This window comes from Pteropus medius, unplaced genomic scaffold (genome assembly GCF_902729225.1).
Source record: "Pteropus medius unplaced genomic scaffold, Ma_sr-lr_union100, whole genome shotgun sequence".
NCBI classification, from domain to species: Eukaryota; Metazoa; Chordata; class Mammalia; order Chiroptera; family Pteropodidae; genus Pteropus; species Pteropus medius.
The window spans coordinates 5,543,142-5,558,986 of record NW_024342644.1 but is presented as its reverse complement, the minus strand read 5'-3'; the positions used below and the strand labels follow the sequence as shown (position 1 = coordinate 5,558,986).

General features: G+C 37.3%; 1 protein-coding gene across 11 annotated transcripts in view; it reads right to left on the bottom strand.

Moving 5' to 3' along the window:
* Positions 1-15,845, bottom strand: part of ATXN1 (ataxin 1) — a 363,244-nt gene that overhangs the window by 294,382 nt on the left and 53,017 nt on the right. The gene's annotated exons all lie outside the window — the stretch shown is intronic.

Below are 15,845 nucleotides of genomic sequence, written 5' to 3'. Positions count from 1 at the left end.
CAAAGCTGTCACAGTCAGGAGCAGTTAGAGGAAAGGAAAAAAGTTGTAACACGTGTAACATCCACATTAAGGAATATCAAATCAGAGCCAATTAGGACGACCACTTGGCACTCCAGGCTCATGCATATGAAAACGGATCCGCCATCAATGAGCAATAATGCATGGGATTTGTGGGAATGCTTTAACATCAATACATCAAAGATGCTGCTGCACACCTCCGTCTTTTTAATTCCCATTAGCTCACCCTTGTCTGGATGAAAAGCGCTCAGTGAATCCATTGCTTATGTTGAACTGTTTATATATTTTTCAAGTCCTGATTAGGCCATTAGTCACTGAGCATATTGCACAGTAAACTAGAGCAACTGCAATTATGCAACTTCCCAGGAACATACAGAGAGCATTTACAGTGAGAACACATTGCCAGCAATATGTGCAATGGAGATTATTTGTCAGCAATTTTAGGAACTGTGCACTTAAATGCCAAACGAAATATATGCGTGGCAGATAACAGAAGTTGGGGTGAGAAAACATGAACAATGGAAGTAGCGATGTCTACTATTCGAACTTGGGCAGAGCTATGCAAATGAAAGCTACCCTTTGCAACAAAGAACTCCCCATGAAACAGTTCCCAATGTTATCTTTTTCCCCTTTACAGTAATGTCCATAACAGCCTTGATATAATACAGCAACCAAAGGTAAAAAAACAAGAACGGAATCTTGAACTCATCCTTGGTTAACAACTTGTTCTTCAGAGCGCCCCTTCCCCCATACACCTGTCAACATCTGTATCTGAACTATCCTTCTCCTTTCTGCTATTTGTTCTCATTTTTCATTTTCGAGATCGGCAAAAACTTATTTAATTATATATATGAGGATTTCCCATTCGAAGTAATAGAGAACATTTCTAGAAGAAAAAGAAAGACACACAGGAGAGTGGCATTTGATTTCATTTACCTGATGCTGAACCACTTTCACACACTTTGCCTGGGATAAACCAATGATAAATATTAGTGAAGTTTTTTTTCAAGAAAATGTGCAAGTGATCGGCAACTTGAAACCTCCCAGCAGAGAAATGGGAAATGATGGACCATGAGAAATGGGTCAAAGCTTCTACATTTACTGTACAAGTAATAATATAAGCAAGAACCTTTCTAAGAGTGTTTTATAGTATTTTTCATGGCAAGACTCTTACTCTCTGGTCTGCTAATCCTCGCTTTCCTGCTTCTATTCATATACTTTATATGTATTTATTCGTTGAGTTATATATTTTAGCTGAACTTGGAATGACAGTTATTTTTAAGAGGCTGCCAACATGGGTCAGGAGGAACCTCAAAAACCTGGCTCACAGTGACTCTGGCATAAGGAGCCTTGACAGCCAAAACCAACCAGAAAGTTGATGAGATCCAGGTTTCCAAAACACTAGAGAAAAGGCATCTTTTGCTTTCTTTCATATGGCATTTCAAAAATAAAATAAAATAAACAAAAAAAGGTTATTTACCAAAGAGGACTCCATATTTTATAATGCAACCAATCACTTCCTTGTGTGTTCAGAGTGCAAATCCAGATGTCCATATGTCAGTCTAGCTTCAAGAGAGATACAGCTTTCTTCACCTTAAACTGGGACAAGGTGTGGAAGAGACATGGTGCCCAATGGGCCAGCACACCAGAGGCATCCAACACGGCTGCTTTCTGAATTAACAGCCCTGAGTTTCTCCACTGACAGCCTTCCAAAACTAACTGTGGCTGTTAGGATAAAAAGGGCAGTTTCTCAGCTTCAGTGCCTTTAAGGTTATTTTAACTTTCCACCTCTGTTAGTTATCCTACAGGAACTTTTGACATAGAGCCCTCCTTCATATTCACAAGGCAGAGATGTTCAGAAGGAAAGTTTCTCACTCCTCCTTAGGAAGTTGAAGACCCGAGTCCTTTGTCTTCCATATTCTGGAGATTAAATTCAAGGTATGTGGGGACTACCTGAGAGCATTTATGACAGGTAGACTCCTGGATTTAGGATTGGGACAAACAAACTTTTCATATGAGTCCTTAAAGACAGACAGCGTTCTGTTTGAATTTTTGAACCCCATTCTAGTCCAAACATGCCTGGCGCCTAGTACCAGAGAGTTTCCTTCTCGGCAAAAGCACTGGAATCCCTTGCCATTTCGAGATTCCAGTGACTTTCCTTTCTGCTCCCTGTCTCCTTTCTCCTGAGGTATTATCTGTGCCCAGGCTGCAGGAGCGGAGGTTGTGCATCTGGTTGCCAAGGAGCTGTAAGTAACTCTGGCAGGGACATGGTTCATACCACACTTCTCCTCCTGGCCCCTCTGTGGTCTTGCATGATGACAGAAAATAGCCACTTTTGTCATCGTCTGTCTGTTACTCAAACACAGACTACAGGGCTGACAAATCCACCCCACGGTTGATAGTTTGAAGGCACAGGGACATCTAGAAGTCATCCTCAACTTGGGAGATTTTTTTCACTGTTATCTCCTAGTTTCTTCAATGGGGAAATGACACAAAGAAATAACCTTTCTTAGCTCTCCTCTCTATTCCTTTGGAAAGATCTTAGACTTGTCTAACACAAGCAAGCAGTAGTCCTCAGAGATAATCAAATTCATACCCCCTTCCCCATTCCCATTCTAAAGTTTCTCTTATTGGAAGCTCGGTGCCTTATTGGATTGCTTCTTACTGACCAAGGACAACTTTTTATAGAAATTGAAATATAGGAGTTAGAAGCGTCTTAAAGATCATTTGATTAGTGGCACCGTGAACTGAAACCATAGCTATTATAATACACAGATCCCTGGGTCTCACCCGATGCACCACGCAAGTCGTTGGCCCATTCAGTAAAGGCTGGTGGGAGACATAGAGCTTTCCAGAGGTTTCTGAAGCCACATCTGAAAACCACTAGTATAATCAAACTTCCTCATTTTCTTAGGGCCCAGCGAAGTTAAATTATTTGCCAAAGGCCACACAACAGTTAATGACTGGCCTAAGACTTCAACACAGCTCCTGGTGTGCCAGACCAGTGATATTCTTTACCTGTCCTTCCTAAGTATTTAGTATTCAGTAATACCTTAATCATTTAGTTTCTGCTAATAAAGATAACATATTCTTAATGAATATATAATTCAATTTCTTTGAGCTTATTATATAACTTATAAATTTTTAGAGTCTCATATGCAAATTAAGTGTCACCTTTCTGAAATCAGGAGTGTTTTCTTAAAGGATCACGGGTTCCTCATGAATTCACCATCATATTCTAAAGGTGACAGAGACTTCCCAGGATACAAATCAGAAGCACAATGAATGAAATTTTCTTTAGGAAAATCAAGGAAATGGTCAATGAACTAACATATTTGTTCACTTCTACAAACAACACACACACGCACAACACACACACACACACACGTTCAACTTGTGGCTCCAGAGATTACTTATTATGCAATAAAGAATTTAAATGCTTTCGCTGTTATGTCAGGTGAACGTATAAGTACACTGTAAGGTTTGTTTCGCTTTGGTACTCCATTTTGATCATTAGTGCCATTTATATATTAACTTGTAATACAGACTGATAGTAAAATAATAAAACTGCATTTTGCTAAACTATTCTCAAACAAAGCCTTTGCAGAATGAGAGTGGCACCCACCACACTATCCCCCACCCCGCTTATTCAGAATGAGTGGGGCAGGGAGCACTGGGTTTTCCCTTTTCTGGTGAGGAACAATTGAATGAGTAACTGGTACGGGCACCAAAGGTAGTCCCCCCGCCCACAGACCCAGAGGCATCTTGCACATTTTGAAAGGAATGAACAATACTGCTCTGCTACACCCACACCACACACAAAAACCACCACTTTTATATAGAATCTAGCAGTACTCCCTGTTAGAAGCTGCAAAAGAGAATACCGGTTTTTGTTCATAGTGAGATGTATCAAGGAAATATACTTTGTTAAATCTAATTTATATAGCTAAGATAAAATGTTTACGGGTGATAAAAAAAAGAAGTTCAAATTCACATAAAAACAAATCAGTAAAGAGAGGAACCAATCATTGCTATTCACTGTTAAAAGGTGAAACATTCTTCAAGCATTATGAAGTCCTGAAATAAAAACATAATTTCATAAAGTAAAAAGGCATTTTCTGTTCCAATAAATTCTTTTCAGAAAGCATTGGTTTAGCTGTACCAGTATATTTATTTTCTATCTCTGTTATATACAAACTTTTAATAATGGAATATTTCTAGGAACAAAAATTATGATAATTCATATAATTTTATATAAATTTTAAATATTTCTGATGACTTAAAGAACACTGTAATACAGAATTTCCTTAATTGACATTTCTGTATTTTTTAATAATTTTCCATACATGCATGCAAATTCACAAAAATGCAAATTCAAAAAAATTACTCAAAATATATTGATTTTAACTTTTTGATACTATATCTTAAAGGGCATATTGGCACAGGCAATAACATTATCAGTAATACTGTATTACACAGATTATATATAATCACCCTAAAATATATAACACAGAGTCTCAACTTAAAAGACCACACAGATTCTGATACACATAATGTCTCCTTCTGAACTTCCAACCTTACACTTTTCTGAAGTAGTGTACATCCAGGGGCATTTCAAATTTGGTAACACACAATGAATTAGTGAATTATCTTAATAGTTCTTGTCCTAATTAAGCCAATAAGAAAGGCATCCATCCAATATTCCAACAGATAGCCACAGTTTTTGGTTATGTAATTAATCACCTCACAGGAGTCCACCTCAAAGGCATGGGACACACAGGTTTATGAGGATTATGCTGAAAAGAAATGTTACATAAGAGGAATTACTCAGGATAGGCTGACTTCCCCCGAAACAATGATCCTTGGCCACTAGAACCACTCAACAGTATACTCTAGGCTGGAAATAGAAAAGATTAAATAATATATTCATATGGGGAGCTGATTTTTTTATCAATAATAAGCAGAAAAACTTATGAGCATTTTGGGGCAAGATATTTTTTAAGCCATACAAATACAACCTCTCCAGACTTTTTCTTTAAAAAGAGTTTATTTGAAGACATAAGTGAAATCAATCAAATAAACAAGAAATATTTACTGAGATCCTTCTGTACGGCTAGGATTATGTTTCTAAGTTCCATGAATTTTCAGGATATTTAAAAAATTATTCAACTTTATAAAGTATTTCAATAAATAATGTAGTCTTCCAAAATGTGCATGGGGCTGTAATTCCATCTAGTTTCTATGATGACACTATAAACCTTGGATGGAATTACAGTCTTAATGTGAACAATCAGAGTGTGCTACTCCACATGCTCGGGGAATCCACAATGAACTCAACTTCTAAAATAATACCCACCAAGCCACTGGCATGTAATTACAACCAGGAAGCCAAGCTATCTGCTGGCTACTACATGAGAAATGTTCAACTGAAAGTACCACTCGCCTCACTGTAGCAAAAATCCATTTAATATATCTGAAAAACCTCTTCCTCTCCAAAATTAACTTTGTACTTTTGTGATGAGTAAATATCCACAAGGGTCTGCTTCATCGATGTGTTATATTTCGGTGATGTTGTATAAGACTGTCTGGATACTGCCAGTGAAACCTTAGAATCTTCTAAAATCACCTCCATACACTAAAAATGTAGACTCCGAAAAGCACAACATACAATGAAATAGGGAAAAAACCATGCACGAGAGCCCTACGAAATTACTGGCATTTCTTCTAATTCTTTGAGACTAGCCTGACATTTATTAGCATAAACAAAGCAAAGTGCCCTGTGTCTGGAAGAGAAAAAAAAAAAAGATTTATCTAGAAAGATTAAACTTAAGATTGTAAAAAAATGAAACAAACCCAGAATTTCCCTGGGAAAATAGAAGACAATGACACTATGAATCAGCATTTTTTTTCCCAAGCAGCCTGGAATAAAAGAAGGAACACACATACACACTCACAAGTGGTGCAATAACAAGCACCATGAGGAATGAAGACAAAGGTATTTACAAATTTAATTATATATATTTGTATTTGGGACACACATGGATTCCTTGATCTTTTTACACCTTTACCATACCTAACTTTATTTGATACTTATCGAAGTCACCAAAGCTCTATACAATCAGCATTGCCATAACAATCAGGAAGCAAAATAAATAAATAAATAAATAAGTCCTCTGCCAGGAATCCTCACCAAACACAAAATATAAGGCATAAAGAAACTGTACTCTCAAATGGCCATTTTTAACACTATCATGCTTCTAATAGCAAAGGTATGTGACATTTCCACGAAAACCCAGCTCATCGATAGATCTCTTGTAGATTATGTGCCACTGGGTTCCTGTGTCACTAAATTCAGAATTTACTAATAATATTAGATCCTAAGTTTATTTCCAAGCTCCTGGGATTTGTGTATACCAAACCACAGTGGTCACCTAAACTAAAAAGTAGCAAGGTAGGAGATAGTAGGCAAAAACAAAATTGATAAATTTCCATGAGTATGAGACATACGATTTAGTGATGTAGTGTTTTTTTTTTGCTCAAAAAAACTTCTTGTTTAAAACAACAACAACTAAAAGACAAACATAATAGCTGTCTCTGTGGGGCTCCATACCTTCCTATAACTTGAGAAAACACACCTGGCACAAGTAAATAAAGAAATAAGCCTGAAATAGCTCTGAAGTCACAGAAAGAATAAGCAGAGATAGAGTTCTAAGTTCATCTCCAGAGGCAAGTTGGTACTAGAATATCAACTGAGTTTTACAGTTCAAGGCTGCCCTGGTTGAAGTCCTCTACCTCAATGACAGGCCAAACTCCCAACTTTGGCCTCCTCCAGAGAGCATCACCTAAATTCAGATGGTTAAATAAGTACCTGTTTAACACTGAAGGCTGAATAATTTTTGACATATTATAATATCCTGATGTACAGCCAGCTCGACTCAACAATTTATAATGGCAAGCCAAAAATATGAGGGTAATAGAGAAGAGAGGGAATTCTTTATATGTGTTTTCCAAAAAATATTCTTGGTGACATTCAATCTGCTTTCCTCCTGCTCAATGCCAAATAGAGCTATGTAAAAAACAATGCCATTCTAAAACTACCACTAAACTACTTTGTAAAATCAAATTTAATATTTTGAGATTCCCACTAATGATATCCCTGGCAACTACCAAAAGCTGGTTAGATGACTCTCATTTTTCTAGGTGCTTTACTGCAAACGAACACGAAAATAGATATGCTTGGTTATAAGAATGCAGAGTGTGTGTGTGTGTGTGTGTGTGTGTGTGTGTGTGTGTGTGTGTGTAAACACACTACCTTTCCTTATGCATCAGGAATTTCCTTTCTGGCACATTTTAGAGCAAATCGAGACAATACTTACTCTTTGACAGATTTGTGAATCAGGCAGTGCTACAGGACTGCAAGCATTGAGCCTGCTTTAAGTGACAAGAAAACAAGTTTACTACCTGGGGCTGTTCTATCCCAGATGGAAAAGAATGAAAAAGAAGATGAATTTTATTAGCAGTTAAAAAGTTTTTTTTGGATAAATTCCTCATTGTTTCCTTATTTGAACTTTTTATCCACTACAAGAGAGGGAGATGAAACAAACAAACAAACTAACTAACTAACTAACAAAGGGACTATTCAGGATTCCTTAGGGAACATGGAGGAATCTAGTTATTTTTTAAAAGTATTATTTGTGCGCTGAATTGATAAACTTTATGAGGAAGAAGATGACCCTGATTGAGTTTGACCATGATCTTCATCCCTATCAGCAACATGACTTTCTCCAGTCTATATAGCCCAGTACTGTTATGTCTCCACTGAGAAACTAGATACATGAAGAACATTTATTTATTCACATTACCAAAGAGATTAACTTCAGAGTTATCCTGAATATTTGACAGCTCTCTAGCAGTCCCACTTTCTTCACAGGTAATTAACCTCTTGATGGGCTTAGAGTAGCAACAGTGTTAGAAGACACAACATACCAATGATAAGTCATAAACCAGGAGAGAAGATAATTGGAAAAAGATTTCCAAGCTCATTGGAAAATATATTTGCAATTACTGAGAAAGAGTACACTCAACTTTTCAAGGACATATGAATCACAGAATTGTTGCACTGGCAGGGGCCTTAGAAAATCATTCTATTTCAACTTCTGATACTAACAATAAGAAAATGGAGAGACAAAGAGAGTGAGTGACTTGCCCAGACATATTCAACTCAACACAAATTTTGTTAGTGCTGCCTAAAGTGAGACAGGACAGCACAGCATGGCTCATTCTTTCCCATGCAGTCCCCTTTGTAAATCATGCTGGTGCAGTTCAAACAACCCAGGCCCCCTGCCCTTAGCTCACCGGATTACACTTTAGGGAAGGACTAGGAAATAACGACTAAGCTCTGAAAACTGAAAGCGAGACAAAGGAAAACGGGGAGGTAAGAAGGGAGAGAATAAGAAGAGTCAAAGACAATTTGTTTTAGTGCTTGCAAACACTACTCGCGCCTTTCATTACATTTAAGTGAGTGATGAAATGATGTGATACTTCACGTATTCTGTAGTAACGAGGACAGTTTGGGGCCAGAATTCCATTGTAGGTGTCACAGAAATATTCCTTTGGAACCAGGTCCCAAATCGTCATTTGCTCCTTTCATCACTGTCAACATTAGGTATAGTGGCAAAGCTCCCTGAGGGTAGGGACCATCTCTGCCTTGTTCTCTATTATATTCCCTACGCCTAGGGAATAAATACATGGCACAAAGTGAGTACTCCACAAAATTTACCAAATGAATAAATAGAAACTCCTAGGAGGAATGAAGAAGAAATATACACAGTTTGTTGAAAATACATATGCGTATTATCATTTTCTGTAAGAAGAAAATGAATACCCATTTAAAATTTAAAAGAACGTTAAAAGGGGAATTTTTTTTGTATTAATAAAAAAGGTGAGGTACGTTAAAAATGTAAAGCACCTATTAAGCAGTAACCATCATCACATCTATTATGTAGGTACCTTAATTAAGTGGCCACTGTATTTTCTAGTGAGCTCAATCTGTATCAGATAATTGACCTGTTTGCAACCACTAAAATCAACATTTTTCTCTCTGCTTTTAAATTTGAACCTCTACCTTAGCAGCTGTATCACAGTCACAAACTATATGGCAAATAATTTGGATAATGCCTTTGGGTTCTCAGACAGCTTGCTAGCTCTCTGATAAAATACTACCAGTAGGTAGAATAGTGTTAACAAACATAATTGTAAAATTTTCCTATTTTAAAAACTCAAGAAAGACAATTAGATCCAATTAATACACACAAATTTGCACAATGGGAAGTAAATACGAATAGCTTATTCTTGAAAAACTTTTAATATGGTTTCGGCCATTGTGAATGCAGAATAATTATAATAATAGCAACAACCACTTTAAAAATAGAGGCTATGGAGTAATCACTGTGTGAAGTGCTTTACATATATCTCATTTCATTCTTACGACGACATGAAATATTCCCTATTTTTGCTTTAGAGATGAGAAAACTGAGACTGAGAGGCTAAGTGAGGTGCCCAAGATCTCAATTTGGCAGGTCTAGGTTCGAAATCTCAGTCAGAATGATCCCAGACCTGGTATACAGGCAGAGATCTTTATAAACAGCAAAATAGCTACAAACACATCTCTTGATTTATTTAAAATCAGTGTTAGCTGTACACTGAGCAGTCATGTGACATAACGGTTAGAGCCTAGGCTTTGCAGCTGAAGCTCCTAGGTCCAAATTTCAGCTCTGCTACTCTCGAGCTGCATGCCCTAACCTCTCTGTGCCTCCATGTCCTCATCTCTAAACATGGGAATCATAATGGTACCAAGAGAACCGATATCTACCGCCGCATAGGGCTGTTGTGAGGATTAAATGAGTTAGTACACAAAGAAAATACAGTTTGCAGTAAAAAACATTACCATGTGCAAATGCTTAGTATCCTCTGGAATGCTAAAAAGAACATTAAATTTGGAAGCAAGGGCCTCGGGTATATGACCCAATCGAAGATACTTAAACTTTCTGAGCTTCATTTTCCTTATCTGCAAAAACAGGATGCCAGCTGCCTTGCTTCTTTCCCAGGAGTGTCATAAGAAACAAGTAATAGAAGACAAGGTATGTGACAGCACTTTGGAAACTAAAAAGTGCGGAATATTACCACATCCATGTGAATAATTACGATCGACTTTTAGCCTCTCAAAATCAAAGAGGTCATCTTTATTATATTCTCTACTGCCTGAAAATTTAACATTAAGCATCGGATTCAGTCTTGACACTGGACTGCCTATAATAATAGAACAAATCCCCGGTCATTCAGGACTCGATCAAACGGAACTCTATTAACTACCTCCTTCTGTACACCCACCGTGAGAAAGTAATTGATGTTCATCATGACCCCAAAGCTCTTCAAGACTCTGAAGTACCTTCAGGGAAAGATTAAATTATGTTCAGCCTAGTTTATTATGAAGTGTATTTAATTATACTCAAATTCTTTGAAAATTGGTGACCTAGGAAAAGCACAGAGAGTAAGTCTCAGGTTCTCTGGTAACTGGAAGCTGCTTCTCACCGTCCCACCCTCAATCACCCTTTATCAAAGTTTATCGTAAAATACAGCCCATCCTGGGGGTAGGAAAATTTGGGAATCCAGCACATTAATTATAAAAGTCAAAAGAATTTGGCTCTGCGTAATCCTCAAGGACCAGTAATGTGCAGAGATAGTAAAGTCAAAATCTTGAAACAATGAAAAATTTAAACTACGCAAGAGCCCTACATATTTCAAATATGATTTTGGTTTCGCTAATGAATTTAAACATTTGAACAAGGAATAGCAAATATACCATTAAATATCTTATTATCAGTACTTAGAAGTGTAAAAACAGATAAATAATAGTGAATATTATGTTCCTTAGAGTGGGAAAATAATATTTTGTTTGTAAGTTAAGCTTTGTTCCCTGTTTTAAAGAAATTACATGTATACTAATAAGGAACATAATATGTAAAAGAAAAAAGTTACACTGTATTACGGTTGTAAAAGTATCACTACTTGCCTTTCTTAAAATTATTTCAATGCTGTTATATTATCTTCTCCAATGAAAAATGGGGCACAAATGTGTGTCTTAAGTACCACATTTCAGTGTTAAGAGAAAAATAAGTGGTCGTCTATTATAACCTTCTCTTCAGTATATGGCTTCCCCTGGAGAACTCCTGAGAAGGGGGTCCTCCCACCTCTGCTTGAACATCTTGGATGACAGAGGTTTCATTATTTTGTCAGTCAGCTTGTTCTATTTTTAGGCAGATGTGATGTTAGAACATCCTTCCTCAAGTGGAGTTTAACTCTCTTTACCTTTTACTTCCCCCCTGTTCTTAGCTCTTAGCTGGGCCTTCTGGAACCACTTCAGTCAGTGATTTCACTTCCCATCAGGCCCTTCGCTAGTCCCACTCATCTTATCCATTAAATAATGACCTGTTTCTACTCACATTTTTCACTATTATCCTATAAGCCGCGTTGGCCATTCTTCATAATCATGTACTACCAGCTGAAGGGGCTCTCAGGCACCAAAGCTCTGTGGAGACTATGATTGCAAAGTCCTAGGGACATTATGGCACTTGTGGACTTTCTTGGGACTCAGCTATAAGACACACTGTTTGTATAAGAAATGTATTCTGAGTTCAAGGATCAGACTTAGAACCTCTCTGGAAAGAATCCATTATAAATCACTGCTTCTACTTTGGGAGAAAATATGTTCACATTAAAAAAAAAAAACAAAAAACCCACGAGGTATAATTTATCACTCTGTATTTTTACCTATCTCATGAGTCAAGTATTTTGGTATATGCATTAAAAAACCACAGCTCCTCCTCCCTCCGTTAAAAGAAGCTGCCTGGAAGTAGAAGTGACAGAGCTAGCAAACCCATACTATTCAGATGACCATCTCTCCTCTGCTTCCTGGGATTTCTCTAAATCACAGGTCTCCAAGGTGTCTCCACCTAAGTACCCCAACACACCAGCCAGGCATGTGGGGCAAGAGCAGAGCCCTGAGCCCGGCCTGGGCCTGAGCTTGCTTCTGAAGCTCCCAGTCTATACACCTAAGAGGTGTAGTAAACAATGAAGTTCTATAAAAATGTCTTATCAAGCTTCACCTTGAATCATGAATGGTCCAAGCAGAGAAGTGACCATACGTATTTTTATTATTTTATCCAATATCCATTTAGAATGTTACTAAATTTTTTAAATGCCATGCATACTGACAGCCCTGACTTTATATATTAATGTCCTATTTAAGCTTGCACGGTCCTCCCCGAATCTCTTAGCCCCCACCACTCAGAACCTGGCTATGACTGCCTTGGGCCAGACTGAGCAGGTGGGGAGAGCAAGAGGTTAGAATTAAGATGTACAATTCAGCCTAGTAATTGTATAAGCTTGGTTATCCAGTTTCCCTTACATTTACAATGGATCAGATATAGGCAAATGAGAGTAGCAGTAAGACATGACAATAAGAAAAGTGGATAAGACAGAGGCCATGGCATCAAGAAGAATTATGAGCTTCTGGGACATCATGACTCTACTATATCAGTGTAATAACTTCAGAGAAATGACAATTAATCTCCAAGAAAAAAGTTAAATTATGTTCACTATACTGTACTCTATTTAGGAAACTTTATACCATATTTTATAATGATTTCTGCCTGAAAATGTTGAGGGTTTTTTTTTCTAACAATGTCAGTGCTTGATGTCTTTAAATGTTCTGAGTAAATATACTATCTGGAATTAGTTAATTCCAGGAGTAAACAAAATTAAATATTTAAATCTTTACTAGAGAACTTTGAAGTAAGAACAAAGTGAATAATCATTAAGGAACTCTAAAGAGTTATGATTTTGTATTTTCTTGTGGAGGAATTTTTCAAGCAAAGAAATAAATTTACTTTCTGACCTATTGGTCAAAGGTCCAGCTGTCATAAAGCCATAGGCTTAGATGGACCAAGAGAGTTTTGAAACCTCTCTCAAAGGAATAGTGGAAAAGAGTTTTCTCATTTTTAAAAGAAAGGTAGTTCTGACCCTAAAAGCTAAGAGAATAAAAAGACTAGGGACTTTTTAATGCAATTAATTCTCATCTCTTTTCTCTCTTAAACATCCTTGCTATATGGACAGGATACTTCCATTGGTAAGAGTTTTAAGGAAATTCTGGCGAGGTGCATTTACTCCTCTGAGACACTGCACTGGAGTGCCACCAACCTTGCCATATTAAAATGGAAACACCCCAGCGAGGCAGGGAACAGGGAGATTCCAGACTAACATACCTACCCATGCATTTTCTTTTAAGTGGATTTCAATAACAGCACATACATTAGGTAATTTTGCTTCAGATTATACATTGGGAAAATTCTTCGGCACATTATTAGTATCTTATCAAGTATTAAGGACAAACTAATTCTCAGTACAAGTTAGTCTATTATTACCAAACTGTTAAAATCTCCACTTTTTTAAACATCTGTTGACTTTTTCCCCCTTGGACTTCCCTAAGGCCCTTCTCAGGCTTTCTATTGCCTTCAAATCCAGTTATTGAGATGTTGTTTAGAAAAGAGCTGTTTATTCATCTCTTTAAGAGCACTTCTTCCATTCTTTTTTTGCACTAAAAGTTGTTTTTATTAGCTTTTTTGCATTTTAAACCACTTTCGTGCACACAGACTCTGGAAAGTTAAGCCTAATTTTTTCCTTTTTTAAAATTCATTTTTCTGGTTTTTTCACAGTTGCTCCTCTCCCACCCCCTCACCCCCCCCATACACAATACACACTACACACACACACACACACACACACCTTACTTCTCCAAATATATCATAAAAGAGACAAAACTCTCACTGGGCATAATCCTCAAATGTGTTTAAGTTACTCCGGTGCTGTTCTCTCTAGTTACATGACCATACTGCCTTCCCAAAGCAACCGAACCTTTCTTTCTGCTGAATTTTTAAAATACTTCTAACAAGACCAAATATGGATTAAGCAACATAAAATAAGTCTCTTCAGAACACCTAAGTACAAATAAATAATCAAATCCAGATAGCCAATCAGTACTGTTCTCACCCATAAACAGCCATCCCACCCCTCTTCTCCACTGGTGGGAAGAGATCCACCAGGTTCTGGAAAGCTTGGCCCAAGGAACAGAACGAGGTCCCTTCTTGGGTCTATACTGCCACTCTGCAGACACAGCTCACCCACAAGGCTTTCCCATTGCTAGAAGCACCAGGAGAGAGAATTTGCCCATTCCAACCAACCTTTTCCAAGCCGCAGCAAAAAATAACACAACAGAGGTGACAAGGGAAAAAAAAGTGGCCAAGAGTTCAACCTCTCAGTGATTAACTTTTCACCTCCTACATTGCAGATTGACTGTGATCATTATTTATTTGAGCAGAGCCTAGGACCTTCAAGTCTAAACACATCACTATCACGAGTGACTCTCACTGAAGGACTTCACTGTATTAACATGTGAGAAAGCTAGAACAAAAATTTGTTTGAGCTGCCTACAGAAAGGACTAGCCACTCCCTCTCTCTCCCACTCTGACTTCCAACACCTAGGAGGTGATGCTTCATTGTTCTTAGTCTATACTTAACACAACATTGGGCTTGTTACCCAAACAAATCTTTCTCTAAAGAGGATTAAAACACCTACATAGCTATGGCACTCTTGCATTCACCTTTAAAAACTGTTTGGCAGATGTGTACATATTTTCCATGGTATATGGTAATGATGTTTAGTTTAGGAAGTTTTTTGGCCTTTTTGAAATATGAGAACAATTAAGTTGAAAAAATAAATTTTCAAGACCAACCCATTTAAAAGGTAATCTCCATAATAAAAGAGGATTGTAACTGAAGCTAAAAAGCTGTGCCCAATGAAGAAAAAAACACAGAATCAGGAGTCTCTGGAGAGCTGGTGTTTCCAGCTTCAGCCCTTATACAAACAAGCTGTATATTAAGGGTTGGTCATATCATTTCACTAGGCCTCAGATTGCTCATCTGTAAAATCAAAACATTAGGTTAGATTTAAGCCCTTTCAGCTCTAAAATTCTGATTCTATGATTGTCCTTTCAATTCAATAAAATATGCTGCTTAATACTGCCTGCTTTTTTCAATGAAGCTAATTTTTTTAAAGGTAGAAAAGCTCAAATATGTCAAGAAAATATAACCAGAAAAAAAAATTTTTAATTAACTTTGTGCAACACAAAGCCTGTCTAGACATTAATATCTGATCTTCCAAAAAAAGTCCCATTTTGGTTTTGTTATGCAATGTTCAGTTCACCTCTAGACAAGAAATATTATGTGCCTGTTAAAAATTCATCAGCATTTGCTGTTATGTTGTATTCAAGGGTTCAGTAGCTTCACAGCAAGAAGAAACTTCTCTATTACTCACTATTAAACTGCATTTAAAAGACCAACAAAACAGCTCAGAAATAAGCAAGCAAAATCTTGCTGTCATCCGTCTGAAACTGTTACAAGTTACAAGCTAATCTCAGATTCTGTGACCTTACCACCCAACGTTTTACAAATTGAGTAACTATTTCCCTGTCAGTCACCACTAACATGACAAAAATAAAAATGAAAGGGGAACGGGACACTGTTAGTTAAGAGTAGGTGAGGATTAGAAAGGAGGAGAACAAATGTGTGTAACAGAATTCAGAGGCAGATTCCAAGCCGGCTTCCGGGAGGGCTGAAGTCAGAAACATGGAGATGCTGCTGCCGTTTGTTTATTCACGGTTTTTTACCTTTGGCTCCTTAAAATGAAGTCTAAAAACTGTTTGTGGGTCATA